This window comes from Lepidochelys kempii, chromosome 1 (genome assembly GCF_965140285.1).
Source record: "Lepidochelys kempii isolate rLepKem1 chromosome 1, rLepKem1.hap1, whole genome shotgun sequence".
NCBI classification, from domain to species: Eukaryota; Metazoa; Chordata; order Testudines; family Cheloniidae; genus Lepidochelys; species Lepidochelys kempii.
Window position 1 is genome coordinate 315,797,845 of NC_136380.1, and position 22,344 is coordinate 315,820,188.

Below are 22,344 nucleotides of genomic sequence, written 5' to 3' on the forward strand. Positions count from 1 at the left end.
AGTTGGTCTGTCTCTCATCACCTTCTGGACCTCAGAAAAAGTGTGTATATTCTTGATGGATAATGCAACACCTTCTCCCCGACTTGTCCTTTCTGAACAAGATACACCCTCTATACCAGTATTCCAGTCATGAGAGTTACCCAATCAATTCTCTGTGATGGCAATTATGTCAGAATTTAGTTTATGGACTAGTATTTTCAGTTCTTCTTGTTTATTCCCCATATATTGATATGACACTCAAGCCCCACCAACACAGATTTCCCAAGCTCCCAGTACTAGAGGGATGGCTTAGCCAATACAGGAAATAGGAACAGAAAATAAAAGGTAGGGTAGATTTAACTGAAGCAAGGTTCTAGTGGGAAGGAAAATTTCAGTTTTCTACTGGAAAATCTTTCCCAGCTCCATGGATATCAAGCTCTTTGGCAGTCCACTGTGGCAGTGGCTCTCAGCCTTCCAAGTGAGGCCAGTAAGCCTCACTTCAGTCCCCGGAAAAATCATGGAGCAAGTCCTCAAAGAATCAATCCTGAAGCACTTACATGAGAGGAAGTGATCAGGAACAGTCAGCATGGATTCACCAAGGGAAGGTCATGCCTGACTAATCTAATTTTCCTGATATCTGCTGGGAGAGCAGTACAGTGGTGCATAGACAATTCAGGAAGTTTTTGGAAAGTGTAGGGGACAATTTCCTGGTGCAAGTGCTAGAGGAGCCAACTAGGGGGGAGCTTTTCTTGACCTGCTGCTCACAAACCGGGAAGAATTAGTAGGGGAAGCAAAAGTGGATGGGAATCTGGGAGGCAGTGACCATGAGTTGGTTGAGTTCAGGATCCTGACACAGGGAAGAAAGGTAAGCAGCAGGATACGGACCCTGGACTTCAGGAAAGCAGACTTCGACTCCCTCAGAGAACGGATGGGTAGGATCCCCTGGGGGACTAACATGAAGGGGAAAGGAGTCCAGGAGAGCTGGCTGTATTTCAAGGAATCCCTGTTGAGGTTACAGGGACAAACCATCCCGATGTGTCGAAAGAATAGTAAATATGGCAGGCGACCAGCTTGGCTTAACGGTGAAATCCTAGCAGATCTTAAGCATAAAAAAGAAGCTTACAAGAAGTGGAAGGTTGGACATATGACCAGGGAAGAGTATAAAAATATTGCTCGGGCATGTAGGAAGGAAATTAGGAGGGCCAAATCGCACCTGGAGCTGCAGCTAGCAAGAGATGTCAAGAGTAACAAGAAGGGTTTCTTCAGGTATGTTGGCAACAAGAAGAAAGCCAAGGAAAGTGTGGGCCCCATAATGAATGAGGGAGGCAACCTAGTGACAGAGGATATGGAAAAAGCTAATGTACTCAATGCTTTTTTTGCCTCTGTCTTCACAAACAAGGTCAGCTCCCAGACTGCTGTGCTGGGCATCACAACATGGGGAATAGATGGCCAGCCCTCTGTGGAGAAAGAGGTGGTTAGGGACTATTTAGAAAAGCTGGACGTGCACAAGTCCATGGGGCCGGATGAGTTGCATCCGAGAGTGCTAAAGGAACTGGCGGCTGTGATTGCAGAGCCATTGGCCATTATCTTTGAAAACTCGTGGCGAACAGGGGAAGTCCCGGATGACTGGAAAAAGGCTAATGTAGTGCCAATCTTTAAAAAAGGGAAGAAGGAGGATCCTGGGAACTACAGGCCAGTAAGCCTCACTTCAGTCCCCGGAAAACTCATGGAGCAGGTCCTCAAAGAATCAATCCTGAAGCACTTACATGAGAGGAAAGTGATCAGGAACAGTCAGCATGGATTCACCAAGGGAAGGTCATGCCTGACTAATCTAATCGCCTTCTATGATGAGATTACTGGTTCTGTGGATGAAGGGAAAGCAGTGGATATATTGTATCTTGACTTTAGCAAATCTTTTGACACGGTCTCCCACAGTATTCTTGTCAGCAAGTTAAGGAAGTATGGGCTGGATGAATGCACTATAAGGTGGGTAGAAAGTTGGCTAGATTGTTGGGCTCAATGGGTAGTGATCAATGGCTCCATGTCTAGTTGGCAGCCGGTGTCAAGTGGAGTGCCCCAGAGGTCGGTCCTGGGGCCAGTTTTGTTCAATATCTTCATAAATGATCTGGAGGATGGTGTGGATTGCACTCTCAGCAAATTTGCGGATGATACTAAACTGGGAGGAGTGGTAGATACCCTGGAGGGTAGGGATAGGATACAGAAGGACCTAGACAAATTAGAGGATTGGGCCAAAAGAAATCTGATGAGGTTCAATAAGGATAAGTGCAGGGTCCTGCACTTAGGATGGAAGAACCCAATGCACAGCTACAGACTAGGGACCGAATGGCTAGGCAGCAGCTCTGCGGAAAAGGACCTAGGGGTGACAGTGGACGAGAAGCTGGATATGAGTCAGCAGTGTGCCCTTGTTGCCAAGAAGGCCAATGGCATTTTGGGATGTATAAGTAGGGGCATAGCCAGCAGATCAAGGGATGTGATCGTCCCCCTCTATTCGACATTGGTGAGGCCTCATCTGGAGTACTGTGTCCAGTTTTGGGCCCCACACTACAAGGAGGATGTGGATAAATTGGAGAGAGTCCAGCGAAGGGCAACTAAAATGATTAGGGGTCTGGAACACATGAGTTATGAGGAGAGGCTGAGGGAACTGGGATTGTTTAGTCTGCAGAAGAGAAGAATGAGGGGGGATTTGATAGCTGCTTTCAACTACCTGAGAGGTAGTTCCAGAGAGGATGGTTCTAGACTATTCTCAGTGGTGGAAGAGGACAGGACAAGGAGTAATGGTCTCAAGTTGCAGTGGGGGAGGTTTAGGTTGGATATTAGGAAAAACTTTTTCACTAGGAGGGTGGTGAAACACTGGAATGCATTGCCTAGGGAGGTGGTGGAATCTCCTTCCTTAGAAGTTTTTAAGGTCAGGCTTGACAAAGCCCTGGCTGGGATGATTTAATTGGGTATGGGTCCTGCTTTTGAGCAGGGGGTTGGACTAGATGACCTCCTGAGGTCCCTTCCAACCCTGATATTCTATGATTCTATGACAGTACCCCTTTCAGGAATCTGATTTGTCTTGCCTACCCCAAGTTTCATCTCACATAAAAACTAGTTGCTTACAAAATCAGACATATAAAATACAAAAGTGTCACAGCACACCATTACTGAAAAATTTCTCACTTTCTCATTTTTATCATAGAATTATAAAATAAATCAATTGGAATGTAAATATTGTACTCAATTTAGTGTATAATATATAGAGAAGTATAAACAAGTCATTGTCTGTATGAAATTTTAGTTTGTACTGACTTCGCTAGTGCTTTTTATGTGGCCCATTGTAAAACTAGGCAAATATCTAGAGGAGCTGATGTATCCCCTGGAAGACCTCTGAGTACCCCCCAGGGGTACTCCTATCCCTGGTTGAGAACCACTGCACTAGGCAGTCTCCTGGGAAGGCTTCAGGCTCCCTGGCTCCCCAGCTGCTCAACAAGATAAGTTGCTATGGACCCCGGGCTTCCTGGTGTACTTTGCTCCACTGCAGCCTAATAGGCAGGCCGCAAGAGATCCAGAGAAGCAAATTTCCTTTGGTGTTTTTGCAATGAAATATTGAGAAATTTCATTTCTGTGGAAAAGATGAGTTTCTGGTTTTACCTCTTTATTCAATATGAAATTTTTGCAGGCAAATTGAAGTACTTTGCACAAATGAAATTCCATTTCCTGGCAATATCTACTCTCTACCCATGTTGCTAGAAGGAAGTCTGAAACTGATAAGCCCTGAAGTATAAGAATTGCAGTGGTAGAAGGGAAGTGGGGGAGGGGTGTCCACTGGGACTACATAGGAAATAACTGAAGGAAAGTCTAAGTACATCTAATTAGCTCTTGCCATAAAAGTGCGTTTTTCTGTTTGTTTCACTCTTGCATGAAGGGTTAAAGTTTTTCTTTTCAACATCTTTCTCTGAGTACTTCAAGTTGCCTACAAAACTTTCATATTGAATGAAGAGGTAAAACCAAAAACTCATCTTTTCCACAGAACTGAAATTTCTCAATATTTCGTTGCAAAAACACCACACTCTACCTGCATCAGCAGCCAAAGACAGTTTCATGTTTGGATGGAACTAGGTGGAATGTCCTCCTCAATCAAGGTATGACCCAGTTTATTTATTACTGTGCCAAATAGACTATTCCCAGGATGTTCATAGATCAAGAGACTCACTGAACTGGACAGTGCCCCAGGGGCACATTTTCGTGGTGGTTATCTTTCTTGAAGCAGCCTAAAGTAATGAAGACCCTTTTTACTCTAATTACCTTTCATTGGATATGCTACTAAATTGTTTGTTTGTTTGGAGCCACAAAAACTGACTGATACACTGTCTAATGAGCTTTTATGATAGCAATAGAAAGGAGACCCATTCAGGACTCTTCAGACTGAATGATAGTGGGGAATGGAGATATAAAGTGGTGAATACTCAGCACTCTGACAGCCCCTCTAAAAACACTGGAATTAATAAACATATAATTGCTCAGAGTTTTATTCTGATTTATCCATTACTATATTATGGTGAAATAAGATAAAAAAATTAGCTAGTGACACCTCAGAAAAATCAAGCATTCTTGTCTTACTACCATTATTATTACTATTGTTTTTATTATTTGACACAAGTGGTGACCTGTAGCTTTGCTGCTCAAGTTTATAGTTTCATGGTAAATTTGTGTGTGTGTGTGTGTGTGTGTGTGTATATGTATATACGTGTATGTATGTATAATAGTAGCGACCAAAAGCTACAATCAGGGTGCACTATGGTAAATGTTGTACAAATATATAGGAAAAATAATGGTCTCTGCCTTGATGAGCTTTCAGTCCACGGGAATTTTTTAAACTTTGATACTGTGTCCAGTCACCTGATTCCTCTAGATCATAGGCTGATCCTTGAAACTATTCATCACTTTAAAGATTTCTCCTCAAAATGAGTCACTTTATAACCTCTCTCCATTCGCATCTTTGCCCAGTTGTGATCTGCATGTTAGGTCACTGGATAGCCTAATAAAGGGTAGCACAGCTCTTTGCTCCGCAGGGACAAAATTTATTTTATATAAGTTACATGGTTTTATGCCTCTCTCTTTTTTTTCCCCTCCCTGTACATAGAAATACAGTGCATGGCCTTAATGAACTGTCTCAGCAAATGACTCTTCCGAGGTTTTGAAATGCATCAGCTTGTGGTTGGCCCCTGACAACTCAGGTGTTTTTGGGGGGTGGTGCTGTCAGCAAGGCTAGCCAGAGAATCAGGGAAAGGTTCAGGGCTCTTGCATGCAAGTCAAATTGAAACCTTTGTCTGGAATAACTTCTAAATGACCCTGTTTGTTTGCTTTCTCAAGCCTCCTAGACATTCACTCTGAGTTGACCTGCCTCCCAACCAGACAGTCAAGTCAGTCCTGGCAATTTGGAATTAGGTCAGATGGGAGGACACATCTAGGGATTTGAAGAGTATTTCCAGCAATATAAAAGTCACTAGGAAGGCATTACATGTAAGAGTAGCAGGAAGAAACTAGTGCTAGGATGGGTTTTTGTGAGTCGAGCTAGTTGCATTGTGTCACAAATATAAAGGGAAGGGTAACCACCTTTCTGTATACAGAACTATAAAATACCTCTTGGCCATAGGCAAAACCCTTTCACCTGTAAAGGGTTAAGAAGCTAAGATAACCTTGCTGGCACCTGACCAAAATGACCAATGAGGAGACAAGATACTTTCAAAGCTGGAGTCGGGGGGCGGGGGGAGGGGAGAAGGGTCTGTCTGTCTGTGTGATGCTTTTGCCGGGACCAGGTCAGAAATGCTCTTCAGAACTTCTGTTAAATTAGTAAGTAATCTAGCTAGAAATGCATTAGATTTCCTTTTGTTTAAATGGCTGGTAAACAAGTTGTGCTGAATGGAATGTATATTCCTGTTTTTGTGTCTTTTTGTAACTTAAGGTTTTGCCTAGAGGGATTCTCTATGTTTTGAATCTGATTACCCTGTAAGGTATTTACCATCCTGATTTTACAGAGGTGATTCTTTTACTTTTTCTTTAATTAAAATTATTCTTTTAAAATCCGGATTGCTTTTTCATTGTTCTTAAGATCCAAGGTTTGGGTCTGTGTTCACCTATGCAAATTGGTGAGGATTTTTATCAATCCTTCCCCAGGAAAGGGGGTGTAGGGCTTGGGGGGATATTTTGGGGGAAGACGTCTCCAAGTGGTCTCTTTCCCTGTTCTTTGTTTAACACGCTTGGTGGTGGCAGCATAGAGTTCAAGGACAAGGCAAAGTTTGTACCTTGAGGAAGTTTTTAACCTAAGCTGGTAAGAATAAGCTTAGGGGGTCTTTCATGCAGGTCCTCACATCTGTACCTTAGAGTTCAGAGTGGGGAAGGAACCTTGACACATTGTTTGTTGTGAATATAGCTCTTTCTCTTATTTACAAATAGATCCATAGAAATCAGTCTGTTCGCCTAGTTATTCAGTTCCTGGGAACAAATATCAGACATGGTTTATTCACTCGTTGCTGACTTCCTCTATTTATTGTTTGTGGTGTGTGATTTATAACAACTTCTATAGCTCCTGCTGCTGACTAGATAACCAAAACTTTTAAAACAGGAAATTAGCAAATAATGAATGGCAGATGCTCTTGTCACACCTGGATACGAGTCTTTGTACAAACAATAGTCATTCCTCAAATAACAATACAAGCAAAAACCTGTTTGCGCAAATTTTCTGGTGTACTTAAAATGGGTACAAATATCTTTGGAAGTGTACAGCTCTTCAGAATTCAAATGAATGTTTTCAAATATCATTTTTCAGAATCTGACGTTCTACTCTTGAGGAAGAAGGATGAGTCAGGAGTTGGAGTAATTTCATGGGTCAGAGAGTCAATAACCAATTTTAGCTAATCCTTGTTAGTTCCAGTATTGTGTTTTTGTACCGTTTTCTGAGGATAACTGTTGCAGGGGTTAATTAACTACAGAAGCCATTCATTTCTTCATGTACTCCAGTGCAATGGCTGTTATCCTCTAATTTATTTTACCTACTGTGCAATATCATAATACCCATTTTCTGTTCACTAACTCAGACAGGGTCTAATTACTTATGTTAGCAGCAGTTTGTATTCCTGGGGCTTGATTCTCTTTATGTCTAATGGATTTATGTCTAATCAGGATAACTGGAGTGAGGAATCAGGCCATAGAGCTCTGAGATTGGTGGTCTTTTCAGCATGTATATTCAGTGGTGTCACTTGGCTCAGTTTTGTAGATCTGGGGCCAAAAACTACAGGGAAAGTTTCTTTAGGTTGTATTATTGGCTGATATGTGGAAGATGTTCCTACTATAATAACTGTGCAAATTACAACAGGCAATCATTTTTGCTAAAGCAGAAAGGTTTGTCTCAATGCTTGTTACTGAGCTTATGTTCCTTCAGCCAATTTCCATCCCACTGTTTGTGAAACAGCTTGTACGTTTTTAATAATTATATCGAATTGGTTCAGAAAAACAGCCCAAACTTCTATTCATCTGTATAGCAGGGAGGATTGGCTCAGAAGTCCCTGGGGAGAGAGACTGAAAAGGATACAAAATGTACTTTAACTTCAGTACAATTCAGGTTACTACGTAGTACCTCCTACTCACCACATTTCAGTGAATCACGCCATGCTAACCATAATGATTCCTCTTTCTTAATATGCTCTCTGTACAGCGGATGCTAATTTTCTCATTTAAAATGATAAATGTTACTTTCATTTTTTAAAAAAGCTGATATAAAATGAGATTGCCAAAAAATATAATGTAACTATATAATTTTAAGTCAATTTTCAAACCCATTTTTCTGGGTGCTTTTTATTATTCTAAATTGTTTTGCGTTAACTTTGTATGCTGTGTGCTTTTGTTAAAATATGGTACAGATGCCATTAGCCTTCTTTGGCACGGCTCTTCCTGTTTGATTAGATTGTATATTACTTTAGATTTATCAGGTTACAAATATAATAAGACTTACTCCATTGTAGAACTCTGGCTGAAAATTACTTTTCTTCAGAGTCAGACCCTACAATTTCTGGGAGTTTGTCTGTTAGGGTTGGGAGTCAGATGTGGGGTTGTTGGTTTTTTCCTTGTTAGATTACTCGTAATCAGTGGTGCAAGTACGGTGGTATGGTCTAGTATACCGTACCAGTAAGATATTTATAGCTGGTACGGTGTACCGGAAAGACAAAGGAGGAGCCCACTCCCTGCCCTGCCCTTCCACGGAGCTGTCTCTCCTCCGTCTGTACAGCAGCCCCGCCAGAGGACAGGGTTGGGGGAGTGGGGCTGGGGGCAGTACAGAGGAGCTGCGGTGTTCTGCTGGGAACAGCAGCGGGGAAAGGAGCAGAACACTGGCAGCTCCTCTGCTGCGGCTGTACTGCCTCCCCCACCCCGGTAATGTGGGTCTGAACTGAATAACTAGGCAAACAGACTGATTTCTATGGATCTATTTGTAAATAAGAGAAATAGCTATATTCACAACAAACAATACAACCAGCTCTACTCACAAAAACCCATCCTAGTAATGTGGATCATGGGCAGGGGATGGGGAGAACGTGGAGGCCCCAGGATGGGGGCAGGGCAGGGAGGAGTCATGTGGGTAGGTCACATGCCCCCTCCCCCCCCTTTATATGCCTCCCATGAGTGCAGCGTACTGGCAAGAAATGATTTCTACTTGCACCACTGCTTCTGGAGACCAGAGGATTTGTGTGAATTTTGAACACATGAAAGCCAGGGACTGATCCCCCTGGTCAGAATCAGTTCAGACTGCTAGATCACATTGCACAGTTCTTCCCACTCTTTTGCCCATGTACAGTAACACTGACTAGCAACAACTCATCTATTCCAGGACTGGAAACTCATTTATTCTTTCCAAAACAAAAACTGTCAATTACAGTGAATTGTGTATTGACTCTGACCTGGATAAATAAGCCTTTGTAAATTAGGGTGAGAACAGCTTGGGCATTAGCACTCAGGTAGGAAGCGGGGGGTACATGGCTTGATCTTGTTGGAAAGAGGTAAGCTCATTTCTGGCTAGCTGAAAGGAATTCACCATTCATTTCTGATGTAGACCTTACCACAGTTATCAATGTCTTTCCCACTTTAAGGCTGGACCACTGCAACAATTTCTATGTTATGCTAACTTGGAGGGGGCTAAAGTTCCAGCTAGTGGAGAAAATGATTGTGTGGCTTTTTAGGTGGGGTAGACTCACAATAGCGTATTACTCTCACACTCTGTATTCGCCAGTGGCTGCCAATATCCAAAGCAAAAAGCCACACTGTAGACATAGCAGAAGTTCTGTGAAGCAGATGGGGCTGCACCTGCTGAGGCTCACCTGTAACCTGCTTCTGGGCAATGACTTGTTCCATTCCTACTCCTTGTCATCATGATTCATGTGTTTTGTTGCAGGCTGCTTATCTACTTCCAGATGAACTGAGGCAAGATGGGTGAGATCTTTTATTGGACCAACTTCCGTTGATGAGAGAGACAAGCTTTCGAGTTTACACGGAGTCCTTCAGGTCTGGAAAATGTACTCAGTGTCACAGCTAAATACAAGGTGGGTTAGACTGTTTAGGCATAAGCACTTAAGACATATTTCAAGGGACCATTCAAGGGGCCAGTGGGCTTTTAATACATTGTCTGTCATGGGGGAAGGTGTGGGAGCTGGGAAAGGCTGGGGAGGTTAGGTGCTTACAGATTGTTGTAATAAGCCATAAATCCAGTGTCTCTGTTCAGTCTGATTATTAGTATCTCACAAAGTAATGAATTTAAGCTCCCAGGGTTGTCTTCTGAAGGTGCTGTGCAGGTTTCCTTTGAGGATAAGGACTGAAATATCAGACAGAGTGATTGCTTTGTGAAAAGTGTTCACTCAGGTGGTGTGGTGTTTGTCTTTTATCATTTTTCTGTGAGTTCATTTGAGAGTGTAGTGATTGTCTTGTTTCACCCACATAGTAGTTGTTGGGACATTTAGTGCATTGGAGGAGGTGCACCACATGTTGTGATAGGTATGTGCAGAACCCATGGATTTTGAAAGGTGTGTTGTGGAGAGTTATCATCATAGCAATGGAGATACGTCTGCAGGTTTTCCATCTGTTGTTCTGTCAGGGTCTGATGCTGTTTTGAGTTGATATCCTGATCTGTGAGGAGCTTGGAGAGGTTGGGGATTGTTTGAAGGTCAGAAGAGAGGGTTCAAGAAATATATCTTTCAGGGTGTGGTCTCCATCAGGTATGGATTGTAATTGTTTGATGATACCCTGAATAGATTCCAGTGTGGCGTGGTAGGTGACAACTAGATATGTTCAGTCAGAGGAGGTTTTATTTGTGTATTGAAGTAGGTTCTCTTGCGATATTTGGGTGGTCTGTTCCATGATGCAGTCTGCTTCTCTAGTGGAGTGTCCTTGTTTGGTAAATGTGGTTTTAAGTGTGTTAACATGCTCTGAGGAGGATATACATCTTATGTGGTATCTTAGTACCTGCCTACAGATAACAGATTCCTTGGTGTAGCTGGGGTGGTTACTGGACCTGTGAAGGTAGGTGTGGTGATCTGTGGGGTACTTGTGTATATAGTTGTATCTGGGGTTCCATTGTTGAAGCTGATTGTGGTGTTCAGGAAGTTGATGCTGTTGAGGGAGTGTTCCAGAAAGAGTTTAAAGGATACGTAGTAGCTGTTGAAGTTGTGGCAAAGATCTATGAGGGCATAGGCGCAGGAGCTGCAGCACCCATGGGAAAAAATAGTGGGTGCTCAACACCCACCAGCCACCTGCCAATCAGCTGTTTGACAGGCCCCATCCTTTTTCCAAAAAAGACAGGTATGCATTTTAAAAGTAACCTCATGATGCTGTAGTTAAAAAATTACATACCAATCCCCCTTGCTTCTACTTTGAAAATGTCGTGCTTACGAAGTAAAGCAATTCCAAATTTAGGTTGAACATGCAATCTTAATGGCATCCTTGGGCGTATGCATCAAGATACAAAAAATTGTTCAATGAATAAGTAATTATATTCAATACTCTGTGAAACTGTTTGAATTTGTTAGACACTTGAAAGATGGATCCCATGAGACTGAAATTAGGTACACAATACATATCTAACAAAATGAAATAAAACATAGAGTATTCAAATATTTAGAATCCTCTTCTATAAGGATGTTCTGTAATATCCCCACCTATTGCCTTAGGGTCTGCGTTTCTACCCTTTCTTTCCACCTAGAGATGGATCCACTCTCCCCATATGCTCTATTTTACCCAGCAATCAAATTGTGCAACCCTTGCCTTTCCTGTGATCCTGTTCCTTCTCCCCTTTCTGATTATGTACGCACCCAGACCCTTGCCAATGTTTAGTGCTTCTCCTGGTCCCCAAAACTTTCTCAGTTTGTTTCCTGTTCCTGGTCTGCCAACCTCTTTGTTTCTGAGGTGCCCAGAAGGTTTAGCAGAACAGACAATGCCAACTGTAATTTGCAGGGGTATTCATGGTTACTGTTTACTACCAGAGTACACTATAGGTTTATTAAAATGTTTGCTTCTTTATCTTCTAGTGATATAGCTTTGTTAACAATTATTCTTACTTGCTTAGAAAGAAACACTGTTTTAAAATCACATAGAAGTTTCATTCCAAAAGGACATATGTGAATACAATCATTTAAGCAATCTAAAATTTCAGAATCCACATTCTCTTTCAGTGCACACTTTTCCACTTTGTTTTCACAGTGGCATTAATGCACTGTTTGGCAATAGCAATAGCAAGTTTGAAGTAAGAATATTAGCTATTCAGCATCGGACTTCAGTTATGCTGCAAGGCAGACTGTGAAAGCTGCCTGATGTCTCTTGTTCTTACTGTTTTTCCTTTAGAATGCTGACCACATTTTTAAAAAAAGGCTTCCAGTTATTGACCTTTCTACAAGAGCTCTTCCAAGTAATAAAACCACTTGGGGTGTAGCACTAACATAGATCAGTGCTGTGATTCAGCATAACTGAACAGTAGTGAATTGATATAACTATGTTCAGAAGCTGTAAGTTTCTTCAGAGCTGTTGACATAAGGTAGACTGAAACTTCATGACTCAGTGCATGTGCTTTGATAATGGTTCAGACTCCAAGAGCATGAATCAATGCAGAGATTCATGTTCTTGGAGTCTGAACCATTATCAAGGTTCTAAGTTAGGTTACTAGGTTCCTCATTAGCCTAGAAGTAATTTCTGTGTAATAAAGCGAAAATGTTTTTGGGCACCATCCAAAAGTTTAGCGCCTCTTTCAAAACATGTACTATTGCACAGCAAAAGGGGAGCACAGCAGTCAAAGCATCAATACAATGAATGTAATTAAAGAGTAGACAACCTATCCTTAGTCATGTACTCTGACCTTACACATGGCATGCTCATTCAGGAGAATATTTCTTTGAAAACGACTCTTCATTCAGGCAAAATATGTAACTTACATAGGAAGAAAACACAACTGTATGAACTATCGGCTACATTCTATCTTGGGCTGTGCACCTGCACAGAGGTATGCAATGGAATAAGAACTCTCCCCTCTCTTATGCCCCTACTCTGGCTACCTGGACTTTGAGGCTGATGTTCCATAGGTAAAGGTGTTTCATTGATGTGTCCCTTCTCCAGAGGAAGTGAGTGGGAAGTGAGTGGAACTTTAGCTGTGTCTCTTCAACATACTCACCTGAGGAGCTGAGCTAGTGCAAGGAGAGTGGGGAAGAGATAGTATATGCAAGCAACAAACTACTCCCCACCCTGCACCAAGCTGGGGAGAAGGGAGGCAGTTGTGGCTGAAAGAGCCACAATTCCTTTCCTATGCTGCTTATGGGACAGTGCCGTGATACAAGCCCCTTCATTGGTTGTGTCCTCGTGACACAATCCAGCCCTAAATCATAATCTACTTATTTTGGAAGAAGAGGATTTCCATTCTATACCTAGCCATTTCTTAGCCATCCTTAGTCCGTAAGTTTATTCACACTGGAGCGCCGATCTGTGTTAGCTATAAGTGTATATAAAAATACTTGATAGAAGGACCTTCTGCTTAGCAACATTTGTGAATGTGTTTGATGCAAGCATGATTTGTTCTTGTGTGCACAGGGTTTTGTTACAAAAGAGACAAACATATCAGCTGAAAGAAGGGTTGAAACTACCCTGGGACAGGATGAGCACTGAAGGTGATAAAGTTCCTAATCATATTGAGTGTGGATGCACATTTGTGTGGGAATAACAGTGTTTGAAAACGTGTCATTTACACAGGGCTAGATTGCATGCTCCAATTACAGTAATTGTGCAGAAAAATTCTCTTTAAATTTACTCTTAATTTTTTGTTCATTCAGTCTTTCTTTTATCATTAGAGCTACAGTAACTTTCATAGCAAGCTCACCTTTAATGAATAAACCCTTTTATGTTTTATGTGTCTTCTGCTCTGATGGAACCTCTCCCTCTAACTAGTTTCACTCTCAGATGAAGCAAAGGAAGAGCCAGATTCACTGGAATAATCCAGCTGTACTCGGCTATCGAGAAGACAGAAAGCATCCAAGCTTAACTGGCTTTACAGCCGCGTTGAGTTGCTGGAGTGGCATAAACCAGCCAGAATGTAACAATGAATCTGGTCCCCAGTCTCCAAGTATAAATGTTTTTTTTTCTTAGTTTGTACTTTATCTTGAGTCTAGCTAGTCAGCAGGGATGACTGATGCTTGAAGAAAATTAAGTTTGGAGGCACTTGCTCAGCAAACAGCTCTCTGTAGCTGTCTTTGTCAACTTTGTCCAAAAGTTGTTTACATGGAGATTTTGGGCTTGGCAAATAGTGTATTATGCGATAAGGTGTCTGTCCAAGAGATCTGCAAATGAGTGAAATGACCTGTTTATTAATCATTATATAGCAACATGTCAGCTAATCATATTTGCTTCTGAATTTATTTTGGTATTCAAAGAGTGGTTCAGATTGGGGGAACAATTATCAGCTGAAAAGTATTAATATATTAGTACAGCACTGTCTCAATCTGTTCCTGTCTCTCTTGATATACCAGTACTGTGGAAGAATACATTTATCCATAGCGATTGGCAACAAATCAGGTCCTGAGCAAACAAGAAGAAACCAGGAAAAAGGAAATATTTTGTCTGAAACATTGCAGAAAAGATGAGACCAGTGGTAGGCATAGATGATTGCTTATGATGATGTATTGAAGGTAACGTGAGCGAGAGGCAAAGAGAAGCAGTGACTTCTGCAGTGGGAATTAGACTGTTAGTCAATTTACATCTATATTAAGCACATAAACTTCATTTTTAAAGAACTTAATGCAGAGGGAATGTGACTACTCAGTTTCCTTCTGCAGTAAAGTTTGAATCCTGTTTGAGTATAAAAGGCTGGAGAAGGAAGCTGATCAAGATTCCAAGTCAGTTTCCCATTTCAGTGTTCAGCCATCCCGTGTATAAAAGGCTGCTTTGCTTCACCCTGTAGAGTCCAAACAAGAAGGGGGAAATGGGGAGGAAAAGAACAAACAAAAAAGGAGGCAGAAAATATTAAAAAGGGGAGTTGAACATAAAGGAGTGAACAAAAATGGAAGAAAAAGAGAACAGGAGAAAAAGAAGTAAGGCAGAAAATTGGAGAGAGAAGAGACAAAAGGGCAAAGGAAGTATCAACAACCAAACAGGGATGTGGAAAGGGATATGAGGCTAAAAGCAAAACTGCTTGTGTTGGCTGTCACAGCATCTGGACTTGAAACAGCTCTATTCAAAATACAATAGCAGAAAAATGAAAGTCTTACCTTTTTCTGTGTTTCCTCCTTCTCCTGCTATGTACACCTGCACTTTTAAAGTTGAAAATACATTGTATAAACACTGTCAAACTTCTGTTTTGAATGTCTTTTTAATTAAACTTAATTTGTTATACTCTAATCACTATAAGCCATGCCAAGATGTATGTCTGTATAGGAACCGATTTTGGATGGTTGAAAGCACTCATCCTTCTCCATATCTGAGAATGCAGTCCAGCACAGCAATTTCAAAGACTCAAAAACTTGTCCTATTAACCAGTTTTCACTGGAGTACTTCAAAATACCTCTGCTTAATCACAGCTATTTCCATACTAAGGCCATGTTTACTCTACAAAGTTTTGCTGACACAAGTTATGTTGGCATACAGCCGCCACAGTTCGTATATTGCTTGTGCATCTGCATGCTTGGCTCCTTGCGTCAGCACTGCGCATGCTCACTAGGAGTGCTTGTGTCAATGCACAGTGTGGTGCACTATGGATAGGTATCCCAGTTTGCAACCAGACACCATTCAGTGCGGAGTCTTTTGGGTAGATTTGACAATGCATAGTGAGGCAGAAATAAGTCACATAGGGGTGACTGGGAACAATGGGTCAACTTTCCAGAATGCAATGTTCTCCATCCCATAATATAATCTCTATCCCATAATTTTCTAGCCTATTTTCAATTTTACGCAATCCTGTGAACCATCTCTGACAGAACCATGGAGCCTGCACAGCTTGGCATTGTTGTCATGAGTGTTTGCCAAAGGAAATAATGCCCATCTACATGTGAGATCATTTACTTATTGGTCATGAAATTTTTATTTTGGTTGGTTGGTTTTGTTGGTTTTTTTTCCAGCCCTGTTGAGATGCTGTTGGACATTCCATACTAAGAGCCTAACTTTTTAGGCTTTTAATTTTGAAAATCTTGACTAGAAAGTTGAAGAATTCAAAAGGTCAGAAGCCGTATGCCTGTATAGGCCTCTGATTGGCTTTGTTAGAAGCAGGGTTGTTGCAGTGATCACATCTTTGCATAAACTTGTAGGCTGTAAACATCAGAGAGGGAGAGGAATTACTTATCATAGAAGAAATAGGCACAAATGGGTACCAGAGATGCTAGTTTTTATGTTTTACGTATAATAATGATATTGCAACTGTGTAATGGTGTTCCCTTTTAAATGGCAATCACTCTGTCTCGATTATGTGATCTTATACGGAGAGTAATTCAGCTAACTGAAGAGCTGTGTTGTATGCTGTGTACTGAGAATCTACTTATATCTGCTCTCTGTGTTACAGGTGCCATTAAAAAGTCACATCAGTTAGGAGGATGTTCTACTTTATAGTTACTGTTTTTGTTGTTTCTAAGGAAACCACTTTACTTATCCATGTACATTTAGCCTGCCAGTTTTGTTATACTTTTAACTTGCATGTGCTCAGAGGAAAAAGCAGTGCATCAGAAAATCCACTTTTAATAATACTGTAAATGTCTATGGATTACTTCTCTTAAAGAATGTGATTTAAATTTAGCCACAATGTTTTTTGTGAAATTTGTTTGTGCTGTTTTTCAAGGATGGGAGTTAATAGGGAGTTAACAGTCTTGGGCACTTCAACGCCCAGAAGAAGGGAATTAGAAGGGAATTCAGCAACAATTTTCAAAGACCAGACTAATCAGTCTGAGAGAGAGAATAGAAAGACTATATTTTGTTTGGACAAATGATTAATGAAGTGGGGAGAAGGAAAGAAAAGGGTAAGCAAAGTTGGCTCAGCCAGAATAGGAAGGGAATGAATATTGTTTATATCTTAAAAAAAATCTCTTCCTAAAATTCTATAGATTTGGTAAGAAACATTTTATTTTGATAGATTACAATGTTTTAGGGTGAGTTCATCTGGAGAAATAGGGACTCAAACCATTTATTTTAAAGTTTGGAAGTATACTTGGAATGGGACCAAGGGAATATTATTGTCACCTGAACCTGACTGTTTATACATCTTTAAGATACAGCCCATCAGTTTGTACCAATTGCTTAACATGTTGGTCAGTACCTTTCCATATTTCTGTTTTGGATACTACATGTTAAACCAGTTTTCCATGAAAGTACCTGTACTAGGATATAGAACAAATGTATCTTGCCTTTGACAGGCTTTATATTCGCTAATGCCAAATTCTACAATTAGCTTTGTAAACTGTTCTGGGATATATATCTCTTGACAAAAATGAAGAAAGTGGAAAGAATTGTGGAAAAGACATAATATAACTTGGTTAACACAACTGCCCATGTGCTGGGTATAATACAATATTAATATAGTATGCCTACACCTAACATATGTATTGGCTAACTGGGAATCTATCTACCCACATGGGGTGCATTAACTCGATCAACACTTTTGGTTTTACTAACTATGAGAAACATGGATCCACCCTGGACGGATGCAGTTGACATACTACACTCCTTCCAGCACATTAAGAACCTGAGTCAGATGGCCCCTCATTCAAATAGGATATTCCATTTATTTTCTCCAGACACAGATGTGCCACCATGGAAACAGCAAGCCTTGTCCAAAAATAGATAGCAAATTCCTCATGGCAAGAAATTTTGTTTCCCAAGAGAGGTTGCATGGCTTTGCCAAACTGACACTTACATGGAACAGGTCTGCTTATCATTCCCTTGCAGAACATATATTGGTGGAGAACATTAGCATTCCTAAAGGAATGCAAATCATAGGGAGATTCTTTGTCACAAACAAAAGGAGCTAATATGTAGAGCTGGTTAGGAATTTCTATCAGAATAATTTTCTGATGGAAAATATAGTTTTTACACAATTGAATCTTTCCACTGAAAAAATTGATTTGCCGAAATTTTTGACTTTCCATTGGGAAAATCAAAATGAAATATTTCATTTCAATATTTAAATCAAGGTTGGATATTCATCTACAAGATATACTTTAGCTCAAACAAGAGTTAATTCAGGGAAGGTCCCATGGCTTTGCAGGAGGCCAGACTAGAGGATCACTATGGTCCTTTCTGGCCATAGAATCCATGAAAATATCAAAACAACATGTCAATTTAATTTAAAAAAATTAATTGTGCACAATTTTTTAAATCAATTTTTTTCCTGTTCTGGGATGAAAACAAATGTTGAAATGTTGGAATTTCCTCTGGATGGAATATCCAAATGTTGTTCTGCTCTACTGAGATGGCTCTTTAGCCTACATGTAATGGAAACAAGGGACTATAGTAAAATATTCAAAATCAGCAAAGTACTAATCAAACTTCTTAGGTTAGAAAGAGCAGAAGATTACTGAAATGACTTAGTTATACAATCTGGATTTAATTTGACTATTTTCAGTTGCTAGGTATGTAGAGCTATAATAGTTACATATGAAACACTACATGACTTTAATTTACACAATTTACACATTTTGTTGTAGTTATGTTGGCCCCAGGATATTAGACAAGGTGGGTGAGGTAATATCTTTTATTGGACCATTTTCTATTGGTGAAAAAGACAAGCTGTTGAGCTATACAGAAGAAGAACTCTGTGTAGTTCAGAACCTTGTCTCTTTTTCACCAACAGAAATTGGTCCAATAAAAGATATTACCTCACCCACCTTGTCTTTCAGTTTACATTTACAGCCATAATTTAGCTGGGTTTGCATTTATTAGTAGTAATAAACACTCAATTTAACTGTGAAACGTTTGACAGTTTATGGGTATTAAAAGTGTTGAGTTGGTCTAATATTAAAAACCGGATTTATAAGTATCTTCTTGAATAAAAGTTTGAGTCTGTTCACTGCAACTTGTGAGGAATCATGATTTTGCATGTATTTCATCACCTATTGGATATATTTTAACAGGTCTGTGGATCCCCAGAGATTCATGAATTTTAGTATGAAAATTTGTTTGAAAATTCATTCATTATTAGCTATTTGTCACTTGTTATTCCAATCGGACAATCAAGAAGCAGAAGAAATACTGTCTTAGGTAACAAGTGACACACCAAGAAAAAGCTTCAGTAAAAAATTGAAGAGAATAGTTTATGAACAACCGATGTAGCAAATGTTTGTGAATAATGAATACATTTTCCAGAACTGAGAATTGGTTTGGTGACAGCTTATGAACAGAAGAGGGCTACATTCACAGCAAGTATTAGCCTCTCCGTAGCTAAGGCTGTAGCCAGCTTACCATATTAAGACTAGGTTTAGCTCATCTCTCCTCCCTCACATACACTGATTCAAAGGCCTTTTCTGTGTCAACTTTTGCATGTACGATTTGTGTTTATAGGACTGTTTATGTGTCCCAAATGAGGAACTATGCTGGTTACTCATGATGAACATTTTGGGTCTAACACAGGTATAATCAGATGGAGATTGGCGAATGGATTCTTTCTGTGTAGTACATAATATGGTCAATATCATTGCATAATACATAATCAGTTTAGTAATATTAACATCTCTGAAAAGACAAGACCACATTTTTCTAATTAAATACTGAATCTTTAAGAAATGGAGTAAAAAAAAAAAGCATATAATTTCCTGCACATTGCTACATGATGATTTTACTCTGCACTTTCACTTGAGCCAGAAATAGAGCCAGAATATTAACAAATAGTATCTATTCTCAGATGTTCAGGCAGAAAAAAACTAAGATGCAAAAATGGTGACAGATTTCAAATTAATTAATATTTTACCTTCTAAAGTATTACCAGTAACAGGTAAGTGCAAAATTATGTAGAAGAGTAAGAGTCCTGTTAATTTCTAATGCCTATCTCTGCTTCAGTCACTTAGATTTTACAATCAGCCATAAGGAGATTACTTCAAATCCTTCTAAGTCACTAGAGAGGAATATTTTAAAAGGACATAGCCATATTGTGTATATCCACATTTTGATTTGACTTATTTGTGTTATAAGCTACTGGGAAGTGTTTTCTGAATTCTCTTAAAGAAATGATTAACCTGTTAGGAACTGGTGAAAACCACCCCAGTGTACGTATGATAGGGGCTAAGGTGTTTGGTGGGTTCTACTTCTTAGCCCACAGGAGACACATATAAAGGAACAAATCCTTTTTCTTGGTGTTGTACGGACTTCCTCACTGAAGTGTGCAAAACCAAAGAAGTACACAAATTTTATGTGAATAATTTCTTACTCCACTAGTAAAAGAGAAGAAAATGATTTTGTTATAATGAAAATGAATGTGAAACACAAGTGTTCCTTGAAGAACAGCAGCAATAATTATGTGATAAAAATGAAAGATAAATAGCCCCATAATGTCGTAGGTGCTTTACAGGCAAATAACTTTCTAGGCCAATGTCATTGTTTAACAACAAAAGTTGAAAACTTCAAGAAATGAGTTGGAGAGTTATATAGCTCAATATTCCCAAAGATATTTCAGTGATAGGATTTGAGGTCACGCTTTATATTGAGGGTAGATTTATAAAGTGTTTAATAGATGTTTTTAGTAAAGGGGTGATCAAGTGTTATACAGTCTGACCAGGCAATAGGTTGCTTATAACTATGTCTAACAATACATATATTCTTCTGTTGTGCTTATAACACATAGTACTCATATCTGTAACATGCCTAGCATCTACTGATCCTTTAACCTTTATAAACTATTTATAAACAGGGCTTTGGAGCTGTGCTCTGGCTCCGCTCGAGCTCTAAGCAAAAACCTGCAGCTCCACTGCTCCGGAGCTGCTCCAGCTCCGGGCTCCACTCCAAAGTCCTGTTTATAAATATACCCTTAATATAATGTATGACAACATTAATTGAAGTTATATGGTAGTTATTAGGGGCAGCTGAACCAATTTGGGAAAAAAGGTCTTTTATTATCAGCCTTTGCCTCTTTCCTGAAATGAACCCATATAGCCCATTTTAAAGATTCTGATATGTCTAGTTAACATTTTTTTCCCTCCTTTGTGTACCACAACCAGATATGCTGAAATATTTCATCACAATGTTTTGCCCTCTAGGTACATTATCAAGCCCTTATTCCATTTAATTAAATGAGATCACTTGTGAAAGTAAGAGCTCACCAATATGTGTAAGGATTCTACAACTGGGCCCATTATAAATAAGGCCACTTTCATATTAATTTTTCCCCAACTGGAAATTCCAGACAAATTTTGCTGACTCAAGAGATCTGTAGAATTCTGATCATCATCCACAATTTCTGAGTACTTATTTGTCCCAAACTCCAAACCTTTGTGCTTTTCCCATCAATTGTCAATGGTGATGAGCTGAAAAAGAAATCAGAGTAGCAGCTGTGTTAGCCTGTATCCGTAAAAAGAACAGGAGTACTTGTGGCACCTTAGAGACTAACAAATTTATTAGAGCATAAGCTTTCATGAGCTACAGCTCACTTCATCAGATGCATAGAATGGAACATATATATAAGATAAGATATAGATATATATACACACATACAGATAAGTTGGAAGTTACCATACAAACTGTGAGAGGTTAATTAGTTAAGATGAGCTATTATCAGCAGAAGAACACTTTTGTAGTGATCATCAAGATGGCCCATTTAGACAGTTGACAAGAAGGTGTGAGGATACTTAACTTAAGAAAAAAGATTCAATATGTGTAATGACCCAGTCACTCCCAGTCTCTATTCAAACCCAAGTTAATGGTATCTAGTTTGTATATTAATTCAAGCTCAGCAGTTTCTTGTTGAAGTCTGTTTTTGAAGCTTTTCTGTTGCAAAATTGCCACACTTAAATCTTTTACTGAGTGGCCAGAGAGGTTGAAGTGTTCTCCTACCGGTTTTTGAATGTTATGATTCCATTTGTGTCCATTTATTCTTTTGCGTAGAGACTGTCCGGTTTGGCCAATGTACATGGCAGAGGGGCATTGGTGGCACATGACGGCATATATCACGTTGATAGATGTGCAGGTGAACGAGCCCCTGATGGTGTGGCTAATGTGATTAGGTCCTGTGATGGTGTCACTTGAATAAATATGTGGACAGAGTTGGCATCGGGCTTTGTTGCAAGGATAGGTTCCTGGGTTAGTGTTTTTGTTGTGTGGTGTGTGGTTGCTGGAGAGTATTTGCTTCAGGTTGGGGGGCTGTCTGTAAGCGGGGACTGGTCTGTCTCCCAAGATCTGTGAGAGTGAGGGATCATTTTTCAGGATAGGTTGTAAATCTTTGATGATGCACTGGAGAGGTTTTAGTTGGGGGCTGAAGGTGACAGCTAGTGGCATTCTGTTCTTTTCTTTGTTGAGCCTGTCCTGTAGTAGGTGACTTCTGGGTACTCTTCTCGCTCTGTCAATCTGTTTTTTCACTTCAGCAGGTGGGTATTGTAGTTTTAAGAATGCTTGATAGAGATCTTGTAGGTGTTTGTCTCTGTCTGAGGGATTGGAGCAAACGCAGTTGTATCTTAGAACTTGGCTGTAGACAATGGATCGTGTGGTGTGTCCTGGATGGAAGCTTGAGGCATGTAGGTAAGTATAGTAGTCAGTAGGTTTCCAGTATATTTATGTGAACATCGCTTATTAGCACAGTAGTGTCCCGGAAATGGACCGCTTGTGTGGATTGGTCTAGGCTGAGGTTGATGGTGGGATGGAAATTGTTGAAATCATGGTGGAATT